Here is a 12,587-nt window from a genome sequence, read left to right on the forward strand (position 1 = left end):
TCTTTTAGATAACCGGGTTAGCTATTATTGCCATCTACCACCATCATAATAAAATCTGCCTTCATTTGGTACAAAGTCTAATCCAATTATAATAAACGCACATAAGTGACGTAAATTCTAAAATTATTTATCACAAGCTCATGTTGGTCAAGCTAATTATAATTAAGGATGATTTAACATCCATAAATTTCACATCTTACAGGGCAAGGACTATGTAATCAAAGTACTTAGCACTTAAAGCTTTTAAGCCCATATAAGAGAACCTGACCACATGAACTAAGGTACGAGACCATAATCTTTAGTAATAAGGATGTTTTAATGGTTAGCAAGAGAGGTGGATATGAAAACTTGTGATCAAGGAGGCACTAAACGAGAGAAAGCCAAACTCCAGCACCACAGCAATATATGGGAAAAATATTGCCAAAGTAAATTAAGAAAACTGGCCACCTACACATAAAATGCCACACCTTTTATCAACTGTATGTAATACTAGTTCTTATGGCTGCACTATTGAGAGCTATAGTAGGGGATGGAGACCTGAGGGCCTCCAACATCTCATACAGACCCCGTAAAAAGTGACAATTTTAATAGCATGTTTTAAGACGTATCACGTGATTCTGTGTATTCGATTAGCGATACATATTCTACAAATCTCATATCTAAACGGTTGGTACTATTGCTAATGTGGAAAAGCGACAACGCGCTACATGGGTGTAGCGACGTCCCTCTTGCACACCTAAACCAGCAAATCTTCAAGATGTGGTGGTAAGCCCGAGCATCTTAATGGGAATGACTGGACAATTTCTAGCCACTCTGGAGAAACTGGATACTTTCATAAACTAATAGACTTACAGACTAGTTTTATAGTGTATTACACGCTTTAAACGAACGCTGTTGTGAAAAACCACACAGAGTCGATATTAACAAGTAATATGGATAATACAGAGAAAGCACATTGAGTGGTTATAACTTATCGTATTATCAAACGATTTTCTTAAATCAGTTAAATTTATTTGAGGTTTAGCATCCGATTTACGTCAAAATTTTAATTGTATTAGAACATGATTGTCTTCATGTGAGCACGCGCATAGTTTATTTTTATTAAAAACTAGCTGTTGCCCGCGACTTCGTCCACGTGGTTAAAATTTTCCTCGTTTTTACCACATTTTCCACTGTATCTTCGCTCCTATTAGTCGTAGCGTGATGTTATATAGCCTATAGCCTTCCTTGATAAATGGTATATTCAACAAAAAAAGAAGAAGAAGAAGAATTTTTCAATTCGAACCAGTAGTTCCTGAGATTAGCGCCTTCAAACAAACAAACTCTTCAGCTTTATATATTAGTATAGAGTAAGTATAGATATATTTTTTCCAAGATGACAATATTTGATTAAAAAAAGAACTTATAGATTATCTCGTGTATTACACAATTCAATGTATTCAACAAAACCCAAATAGATCTGAAACATAGTTCCCACATGTGCAACGATCAAAAGCCTCTATTCCTTTACTTACCATAAATTAAAATCTTTATAAGTTTGTTCTTAATATTTAGCCATCACATTAGCCGTATGTTCATAAATATTTGATATGAATAAAAGCGCAGTGGTTAGCATTGCTCACTAGGTCAGGCCTTATAAATATTTATAACACATAAACCGAGGTTGCACCGCGGTATGTTATAAAGACGAGCATTTGATTATAAGTGAGACTTATTAATACTGTTAGAGAAAACCAAAGTATATAATTTAGTTTAAAAATCCTACTAAAGTTTGTATGGGTGGACTTTCGTTACTCTTTCAAGCAACAGATTTGATAAATATACGGATAAATTTGATACACAGGTAGTTTATAACCTGGATTGTACACATAGGGTAATTGTCTCTCCCGATTTTATGTTCTTGTAGAATCATTGGTATAGGGCGGTTTCGTAGAGCTTCATATAAATGAATTAGAAGTTGTTTTAATGCTATACAGGTAAATGATCTTTGTGATTTTGCATTTAGATTTAATGTATTGAAACGTGAAGGTTATAAAATGATAATCACGGCTTTGAGTGATTAATATTTGTCTGTTGAAGTAATTGAGATAGACGATTAATCGCACCTTTAATTAGCATTTGCATTTGGAGCTTGTTTTACATACTAAGTTCACTAAAATTATTAAATGTTCGAAATAAATTGTCGAGGTAATATGACCAGCAATCCGTAATAAATTCTTGATGCAGTTTTTTTTTGTACAGACCACTAATTACTAGAACCCAACTTAATTGTTTTTTTTCACATGTAATCTACATTGGTCATAGCAAAAACCCGTTTAAACCGAAAGTGAATTAAGTTTCACTTTTTAAGTCACTACGAACCGTGATGTGTTTACGATGAGATAAAACAACAATAGGCGCACTGTATTATGAAAACACATCAAATGGAGCAATCTGTGATATTACAGAGAGCCAAACAAAAACAACGGCGGCATTGACCAGACACCGCTCGGCCGGCAACAACTGTCACAATAATCACAAAGTTATAGGCAGACACATAAAAAAACTCCACATTCTCTAATCCCACGCCATAAAGTCCAAACTCACCTACCAGTAACTTTAAAAGAAGCAAATAAACTTGCACCACATACTCCCATTTGATAAACACCAAACCACTTTCGAACTTAGATAACTTTCTAAGTTAATAAAAATATTACAACAGGTGCTTATAAGGCAAAGGTACTAAAGTTACACACTTGGAATTAAATAGATTTCTCTCGTTTCCAATAAATAATTACTATTCGCTTTAATGTGACTAAGAGATAATATCTCGACGGACGCAGAGAGAGCTTCTTTGAAATTAATGAAAATGGCAATGATGGGTCTCGTAATTATAATTTATTTCTAATGTGTTGTTTGTGAGCTGGAGGAGAAACTCTCGGACGTAGAAAATGCAGCTGAGTTGTTGCAATATGCATCGGCGGTGCTGTGAGAAAGATATCTGTGATCCGATCGCCGGCTTCATCGTGTTCAATCATTTTGTAAGCTTCAGACCAGCCGAGATGGGAACGAAACTTTCATTTGTTTTACATAGCTTACGAAAGCGAATGTTATCGAGATATTCTCCAAGTCCATAAACTTGACTAGTTCTTTCGCTTTTTGGTAAGTATAGTTAAAAATATTCTATTTCACTCTACCAACCCTTGCCCTTATGAGAAATGGTCAAAGCATGAATTCGCGAACATCGTAAAAAGGTAGATTATCAGTCTAATCCTATCTATTCAGTTATGGAACCTGTCGATCAGTCAGTAATCATACTCGTGGCACATGTTTCTCAACTGAAAATAATTGCTTCTATCTTTGGTATCGATTGCTTCTGACATCTGGGACGCATTAAATCCCTAAACGGCATTAATTCGTGACGCAATTCAATTAGAATGGCCTCGGATACCGTGCAGGTATAGACAGAACCTTTTGAAGACTTCACTTTTTAAAGCAAAAATATAATATCAACAACAATGTTCCATATAAGTGGATATTCTTTAACTGCAAAAAATATCCAGACTGTTGTTTCAACTGGTTGTTTTATTTTAAAAAAAGTTTTTTTTCAATCAGCAAGGACTTTTGCAGGATTCAATTAATTCTTTATTTTTATACGTTTAAATTCACACGTGTATCCCCAGCATATAAAGTGTCCAGTTCATATGATTGAAAGTGAAACATGTGACTTTCTCAATGGGCACGTGGTCGTGTGATGCAGGGCCGGCCGCTCGGCTCGCCCAGCCAGTTCGACGCCGGCCGTTAGCTGTTTCGTGAGACTTTGAGGCTACGGAATATTACTTAAATGCTATCATTTATCTCATAATAGTAACGTTCCCATGAGTTAGTTGATAGTAAATATTATAATTAAGGTAATCTCAGTACCAATTGTCTATGTGCCAAGTTAGATCTCAATCTATCTTGTTCTTGCGTCAAATACTAACGAACATCCAGCTATCTTCACGAAACACCTTCTGTCTACTCAGTCTACTGTCTTCTTTCCTTAACTTTTATGTCCTGGTTTACTACATATATTTCAAATTTCACATTAGACAAATCCGTATAGTTAATTTTCAGCTATAGGAAAACAAACAGAAATTAATTGGTAGGTATATGGAGAATAAGAGATCCACAAACCGTTATACTTGTTGATTGCAGTTTCCAGCTGGGAAATTGTATCGGCGTCGAAGCCTTAACCCCGGATGTTACAAATATCGTTTATGACTCAAATAAATTGAATTGCGCGTGCTTGCCCGTGAATCGTGTGTTGAGTAACACCTACACAGTAACTGTTGATAAATAAATAACAATCTAAACGTTATAACGATGAGTTGTTAATGTTGGTATTATGTATAAAATCGTCAGTTGTTAGTGATTCATAACTTACAGAATTATGTGCGGTATATTCATACACCCCTTAAATACACACATTTCTCGTAAACCGTTGCACAGACTCTAAGTAAACTTGACTAAAATCAAAGAAATAGTAACCGCTATTTGAACAAGTTCAGGCAGGTCATAATCCATATCTATTGTGGTGGTTCAAACAATACACAGGTAGGTGAGCAGAGGTCCAGCACAGGCTATGGATCACCATTGTCCGGCTTGTGCAATGCGCAGGCGCGGGAAATGGAGCGCGACGCAGAAGCTGCGGCGTCGCGCCTCGATACACACACACACTTGATAAGTGACGTGCGGACAAACGCACACATACACACGATCAACGGTTCGTATTTACTTTTCAAAGAGTGCTTGCTGAAGTATGCCAATATTGTGTAGGTAATGGCAAATCGAAGAGATTGCGGAGCACTTAATGTAAACAAAATACACAAATTAGTACACATATACTATGCTGGCTTAGTCTCCCAATTCAATTTAAAAAAAAATATGTCAAAAAATAATTGAATATTGTGTATGCGTTTGGGACATTTAAAATCCATTACGAACACAATTTTTTTTTAACAGTCTATCGCAAACTTGCAATAACTAAGAAAAGAAACACACATATAAAGAGTGTATTTATATTACTGTGTAATGTGTATGCGAAGCTTGTATTGTGTTGATCACTGGACCGTTTCAATAGTCTTGGTGACTTGTGATCATTCCGTTCAATGGAGAATTTCATCAGCTGAGCGGTTCTCAAAGGAATGTTTTCTATAATGTGCGCATTATTCAACACTTTCAGTAGTACCTCTCAATAATAAAGAAAGATAATGAAATAAATAAAGTTGTTTTTAGTTGATCTGATAATTACGTAAACTATCATATTTAGATGAACGCAATTCTGGAGTAGGAAAAATGTATGCTTTTTCTGACATCTTGTGTTGTTATATTATGAGTGAATTATGAAAGGTGTATTTAGTATGATGGGTCTTTTTATCTACCATCTTCGCAACACCCATCATATAACTGATTTTCACCATCAAAATTTCAATCATCTGCCACCATGCAATTCCACATAGCTTCAATAGTTCAGCACTTTCGTGGGAACTCCTGCGCAGCGGAATGCACGAGATGAGATCGTATGACGTCGTGCGCACACGCATCGTCGCCAATCCGACTACCGGCTGTTAAACCGGAATGTGTTATCGATCTTGTTCAGATAAATAACGGAAGACGTGTAAAACCATTGAAGCAGAACGCTCAGTAATTCGACCAGATCTAGAAAAAAACAGAGCGTGTTTATGATCAGCATAGACAGTGTTTTTGCCTTTTCGTATCCATTACATAGTAGTTTTTGTTGACTTCAAAAAAGGAAGAGGTCGTCAATTCAACTGTTATGTTTTTTTTTAAACGATTATGTTTGTGTAAATTGTGTCACGGTCTTGTGGTGCCGCATCGGAGATGAAAACCTTGTTTTTTTCTACTGGAATCTATTATTATAATCCATCATTCCTATTTATCATACCACCATAGTGTGTTATATATATTTTTTGCATTCGTAATGAGTTCAATTCAAATTATGTTTGCAGTCTTTGTTAGATCCAGACCTCAAGATTTTGTCCCAAATATTTAGAAGCACGTTAATCTACACATTTACCGTGTGAAGCAGACAGTTGAAGATGGTCACGTTTCTAAAACCACGAGTCGGTAAAAAAATGAGGTCAATAAGAGCAGCGAAGTAAATGACATCACTTAGGCAAGTGTTTGTCGTTAAACACTTTTATGTTGTAATCATATATTTAAATGAAAAAGCCTTACATTAGAGGATATTGCATTTAAATATAGGCTTCTTCTATTTGATAGGAAAATGAGGTTCGCTAATCTTATGTTTATTTCACCGTATTGCAGTTGCCGTAATGCTTTCGGCCTTAGCTAATGGATAATGTTACTCATATACTTTATCAAAAATCAGAGTTAATTTGATTATACTCTTCACACTTCGTTTCCCATCACGTTAAATAGACATTTCGCGATAGCCACCAAACTCAAATTCTCAGGAAATGCCCAAGTCCAGTCTGTAATCCGCAATTAAAACTCGGAAGATTTTCTAAGAAACGCCAACAAAATCGGTGCGGTTGTCGACCCATTCCCTTAAGTACATTCAAGCATATTAGTAATGGTCACTGAGTTCTCTGACCATTAAAACGGCATCTGTGTCGCCAGCGGCGGAAGCTTTGCGCCTGCGCAGCGCGCTTCCCGCCATTACCGATCGCCACGCTCAATTGGCCACTGCGCCATCTATCGGAGACATTACTAAGCAAAAATAGTAAAAAGAAGAATTCGTACCGCGGACACGGCATGCGGCAGCGCGGATTCGCAATCATTTAAATGTAAATAACTTGGCATTTCCTAATTTGTCCAGTTGAAACTGCGCAGGCGTGTTGGCTGCATAATCATAAGTTTTTACGATGTTAAGTCAAATGATATGAATATGTTGCAATAATAGTTAAAATTGAGTAAGTCAATAATTGTACTGAGTATTGTGTGGAAGCACGGCACAAATGAAAACCCGCAGAAGCTAATCAAATTTCGATACAAAAATTAAACATTTCTCAGAATTTAGAAAACAAGACCGGTAATAATGTGCGATATTCACTCAATGTATTTCGATGGAATAAAAGAAATATCAAAATACATAATTTTATCGACATTGAAATGTGTGAGCTAGCAAAAAATATTGCTACGTCTTTAGTATTCGATCCGCGTTGTGTAACAAACTTGTACTATGTACTACGGAAGAAGCCACTGTCCACGGCATAAAGTGATGTTTTATATAGCATACATTACTATACATATTACTACTTACTATACATTTCAATACCGGAAGAATGTATTGCAAGCGAATTTCAATACGTGTGAGAATAAATTAGTGATTATATTATAATCCTGATCATGTCCCAGATAGTCTACGTTGTAACTTGTCAACATAGTTAGGGATAAAATTTAAAGGAAGGTAAAAAATGATGAGAACCGAACGTGTTAATTAGATTTGTGATTCTGAGATATTATCATTGCGATCAGTTGGTTTTGAGAGCTGCATGCAAAGGTAAAACATTAAATAAGGTAGGTGAGTAACGCTATTCGTAACATTAGAACATCTAGTGAGCGGTATATTATGTGTGAGAATGACATAAGAGATTACCTGGCATCGACCAAGGTATCAATAGACAGTGATTACTTCTTAAGGGATAATCAAGCTAATGCATGCAAGCCACCAGCAGTCATTCGAGTCAGTGTGTCGACAAGACAAAAAAATCGCATCTCAACTCATACGCAAGTGTGATCGTGTGCGGCGTCTATAACTATTGGCACAGATACGGTTGGTGATAGAATCCGGGTGAAATGTCTTAATGAGTGCAGGAAAGTTGCGCTTATTTTGACGTTTTTATGATATATGTCTTCATTTTCACAGTTTGAAGAAGAGTTGACTTCGAGATCGATTTATTACTGATGACTTGGTGAGTCGGGGAGATTAGTTCGTTTCTAGACTATAGATGCTGAACATTAGGTGTTTCTAATGGTTATGGCTGTTGAGAGAAGCAAGGTTTGTGCATAATGACTGATGCACCTACAATATCTTTGCCAAACGCCAAAAAGAAACATATCGTTGTAAGTCATATTTTTCAGACAAGTCTTTCGGTAACGTCTCTACTCAAATAAAGTCGTAACTCTTAAGCTAAACTGAATCCAAATGCACAGCAATAAAGACTCACCATTCACAGTTGAACAGTAGAAGCAACTCCAAACAGTATCTGGAAAGAAAAAGGTCACATTATAAACATTCTTGTCACCAGAACATCAGAACAAAAACATTAACAACAATAAAAAAGTTATTTTAGAACAAACAGGTACCATCAAGTGAGCTGAGGACTGATGCAGTGATAATAACACGCTCGTAAGTGCACATAACTATAAACCTTTTATCTTATAAAGGGCAGTCTTGTGGCTGCTTTGAAGCTTCACAATTTTCTTTGCATTATTTTAATAAGGTAGAAGATGATGCCGTCATGTGTAAAATCTTCGATCCTCACAATTAGGTACATGGGTTAGTTTCGACAAGACTGTTGAACGATACTCGTCCAAATTACTCCTACCCGTTTTTACGACCAAGCCGAATGTATCAAACCCCTTACAAAAAAGTGATCTTAACTGCAGACTTAGGTCGAGATTGCAGTAGAATTTGCCTTTCCTCTTCAAAGCTTGGTCTTTCATGGCTCTGGGAAGAGGAAATTGAAAAAAAATTTCTATTTCTAAAAACTCTCGATTTTTTCAATAGTGTGGCATTTACATTATTCATTACAATAAGTGTTGACGACCTTTATCAAAGCCTTAAGAAAAGGTTTAAGAGAAGTTTATAGAAAACATATGAGTATATTCTTTCCTCTTTCTTTCTTCTTGTTGTTGAGTATATTGTATAATCGGAATTCGAACCAACCTTAAAGTGAATGTAACAAAACTAGTTACATAAAATCTATCGGTAATAAATATGATTACTAATATTTATTAACCATAGATATTACCGTTTCATACTACCTTCATAAAACGTCTTTCAACTTTTACATTAGCACCTATTATGATCTTTTCATAATTACTTCCCTATTTACTTTCTAGCATTTAACAATATTTGTAATTGTTTTTCCTGATTTTCTCTTAAAATGTACCTAATTTACGTGTAAGGAATACGTAAATCTATATGTACTTCTATGCTAATATATAAAGCTGAAGAGTTTGTTTGAATGCGCTAATCTCAGGAACTACTGGTTCAAATTGAAAAATTATTTTTTATGTTCAATAGACCATTCTTCGAGGAAGGTATATAAGGGCTATGTAACATCACGCTGCAACTAATAGTACCGAAGATGGAATGGAAAATGTGGCAAAAACGGAGAAAATTATTCAAAAATTCCTAACGAGGTTGGGTGCAACAGCTAGTTAGGTATATTTCTAGTATCCAATTTAGTTAAATACTAATTTTGTAGTATGAACATAGTAACCTGATGCGAACATGGTTTTCCTTGACAGTTACTTAGTCACTGTAATAATATTATCCATGTACCGTGTACATGTAGGATTTTATTATTCTTTCACGCAAAAACCACAGAGAGGATTTAGACGAAACTTGATACACAGATAGTTTACAATCTGGATTAACACATAGGATACTTGTTTATCTAGATTTTATGTCCCTATGGAATCATTTTCGGTTTGTAATGGATGGGTCCGCTAGAAACAGCTAGTTTTCTACATTACCAGCCTATATTTCTTCTTCATATAAAAAATATGTGATACCGTTTTCCATTTTGGAACCGTTGAAACGACGGTAACGTAACGAATGATGCGTGTCCGTTAAAAACTGTTCTTTCGAATTCTTTACACAAATTACAATGTTTCTAGTAATTGTTCTAGTGTGATGCTGCTTTGAATTGCTGATACGATGAACTTACGGTACTCCACACTTTACGTTGCAAGATAACTGCATGCTGAGTTTAAAGTGGTTTAATGTGGGCTCTTCTATGTATTTTAAGTCACTAGTCATGATAAGTCATTAGAAAAAGGAAGGTGGCTGAATTTTGGTACTGTCTAACGTAATTTGATAATCGAAGTGTTACTCAGTAGCCAAAATTTAATAAATGAATTTTGAATTTTATTTCTTAAATATTTTATTTTTGGACGATAAAATAGACTTAAACTTGTCCTTAAAATTGTATCCAACCTTTCAGTCGGTCAACAAAAAGTTTGATTGCTGGACATGCTATAAAACAGATTCTGTATTTTCCACTGCATTCCTTTTCCAACTTGATTTCCCAAATAAAACACTCAAACTCCTTAAATTTAACCCTAACGAGACGACATAAGGCTTAAATCCGAACAAGAATTTACTTGTAATCCTAAACCGAGATGATATTACCCTTAACACGGGTATCTTAACGATGTGATCAAAACGACGACAATTTGCCTATACGCATAAAGCGCGCGAGTCCGTCAAACATCACACCTGAGGGTCTACAACCACAGCTGTGGAAGTGTGACAGCACTTTACGCAGCATAGATCGGCATCTCTTTCGACAGCTGCAATAATACTACTGGAAAAGAAGATGGTAAGCCATGAGCCATTAAATCGTAGAAACAAAAACGTCTCGCACACAGATACAGGTACACCCTGTCGGAAATGGGACGGCATTCCTAACCCCATTAATGCGGCGTGACATCGTGGCGCTACCAGCTTTTTGTGGGACGTAAATACGTAATATGGACGTCGGACGCGGCTTTGTGCGAGCCGCCCGCGCATTAGTGACACACTCGTCAAATGGGTTCGGTAGGCACCGCTAGGGTTGACAGAACTTTAATTTCTTTAGAAGTTTCCGACATGTCTGCATTTTTCCCGGTTATGACAAGAATTTATGACGTATTGAGAGCAAGCAATTTGTGTTAAATTTTGTGACTGAAAAATAGTTACATGCAACAATGCTTGAAAAAAAAAGAATACCAAAGTAAAAGACTACTGAAGTCTGTTGTGTGAGTTGTGTCTCATTATTTATTCAGTACAATAAGGCAATTACCCAGTTTAAATAGTTCTGTATGAGTAAGTTAGGCAACTAAACATGGAGTGAGAATAGACCACGTAAGTAAATGTTTTTCATTTGACTAAATAATTTTTATTCTTCGTCGTTTGCCAGCCCTTAACCGGCACTATCTTTGTCCAAGCGGCGACGTGGTAATCAGCAAGTACTGGTTTGATACCTTAAGATTATCGCTCCAGATTATAACAATAATTTAGATGACCATGCCAACTACAGCTTGTGAATACTTGTGATACAATTATTAAGCATTAGCGGTAATACAGCCACAGGTACACGAGAAAAATGTAGATAAGATTTTCTATACATTCTTGAATGTTACATAAACATAAATATTGTTTTAAATCAGTATTGATGGTCTACTCTTCCGCATATTATAAGAAAGCCCTTTCTAACAGAACAATGTGTTACGTAAACAATGTCAACTGTCATGTCTATACTCTGTTAGCGTAACCTCAAAGTTCAAACATATGAGAATAAAAAATACATGTCAAGCATCAAGACGTACCGGTCAGCGACGTGCTTTCACTAGCGCTAAGACCGCCCATTCACTACGCGACAAGGCGCGACTGTTACGCAAGCAGAATTCAAAAATCCAATGCTAATTTGTCAAAATTTGACAGTCGAAATGATTGTCAGTGTAGCAATTTCACGTTATTTTAAAAAGTCAAACTGTTTATTGTCTCTCGTATTCGTTAGCAGGTAACCTCCGTAGCAAATCATCTAAATATTTTCAAATCGAATTATTATTAAACGAACTGCCAATTGTAACTAATCTCTAAAATTATAATCGAATTAAAGTCTTAGTTATAAAATCTTTAATTTGTAATTTTTCACAGCCGAGATTTTTTGTTTATTATGTAGGACATTGGAACAATCGCATATCATAGAGTATACAATATTTTAGTAGTATTTGTACATGCCTGCGGATATTTATTAAGCTTGGACTCGAATTAAAATTTTCTCCGAACTCTATTACGCCGAAATATTCAAATAATTTTCCAATCGCCAAACGAATTGCACCTCGAACACTAATACAGTGACCAGATGTGAGTGGGGCCAAGTAAGATCAATAACTCATATCCCTTACGCAACTGTTTAGGATACATCGGAAAGCAATTAGCTTTTATTTTGTGAAAGTTGTAATTTATTGTAGAAATTACAATTATTGGAGGTTTGATTAAACACGGTGGGTGCGGTGTGAACGTGGATCAAGGTACTCGTGTTTAATGGCCGCGTTAATAGCAGTAATCGGTGTGTTTAGTAATAGAGCTCGCAGTATTGATCGCAGTTAGTAATAATAGTATGTACCAGATTGCAGTTTCGTATGTCCAATTAGTTATAGATCACGTATATTGTACTATCTTAATTAACACGGAATAGGTTATTCGCTATTTGACAACGTTTTATAAGGGAAAATTTGCACCGCCTTACAAACTCCTTTATAAACGACCACATACTTCAAGCAGGCCTGACAAACCACGAACTTACACAAAGATGTCTTCAATCATACAACATAGGAACATTTACCGTTAATTTATATTTGTG

The 12,587-nt window shown here is 35.8% G+C and overlaps 1 protein-coding gene across 1 annotated transcript in view; it reads right to left on the reverse strand.

The window, feature by feature from the left end:
- LOC113500961 overlaps positions 1 to 12,587 on the reverse strand; it is a 97,051-nt gene that overhangs the window by 66,011 nt on the left and 18,453 nt on the right. The window contains exon 2 of the mRNA XM_026881916.1: positions 8,175 to 8,213. The gene's annotated coding sequence lies outside the window, so the exon portion shown is untranslated. The remainder of the gene's footprint in view (positions 1 to 8,174; positions 8,214 to 12,587) is intronic.

Source organism: Trichoplusia ni, chromosome 15, assembly GCF_003590095.1.
Source record: "Trichoplusia ni isolate ovarian cell line Hi5 chromosome 15, tn1, whole genome shotgun sequence".
NCBI lineage: Eukaryota > Metazoa > Arthropoda > Insecta > Lepidoptera > Noctuidae > Trichoplusia > Trichoplusia ni.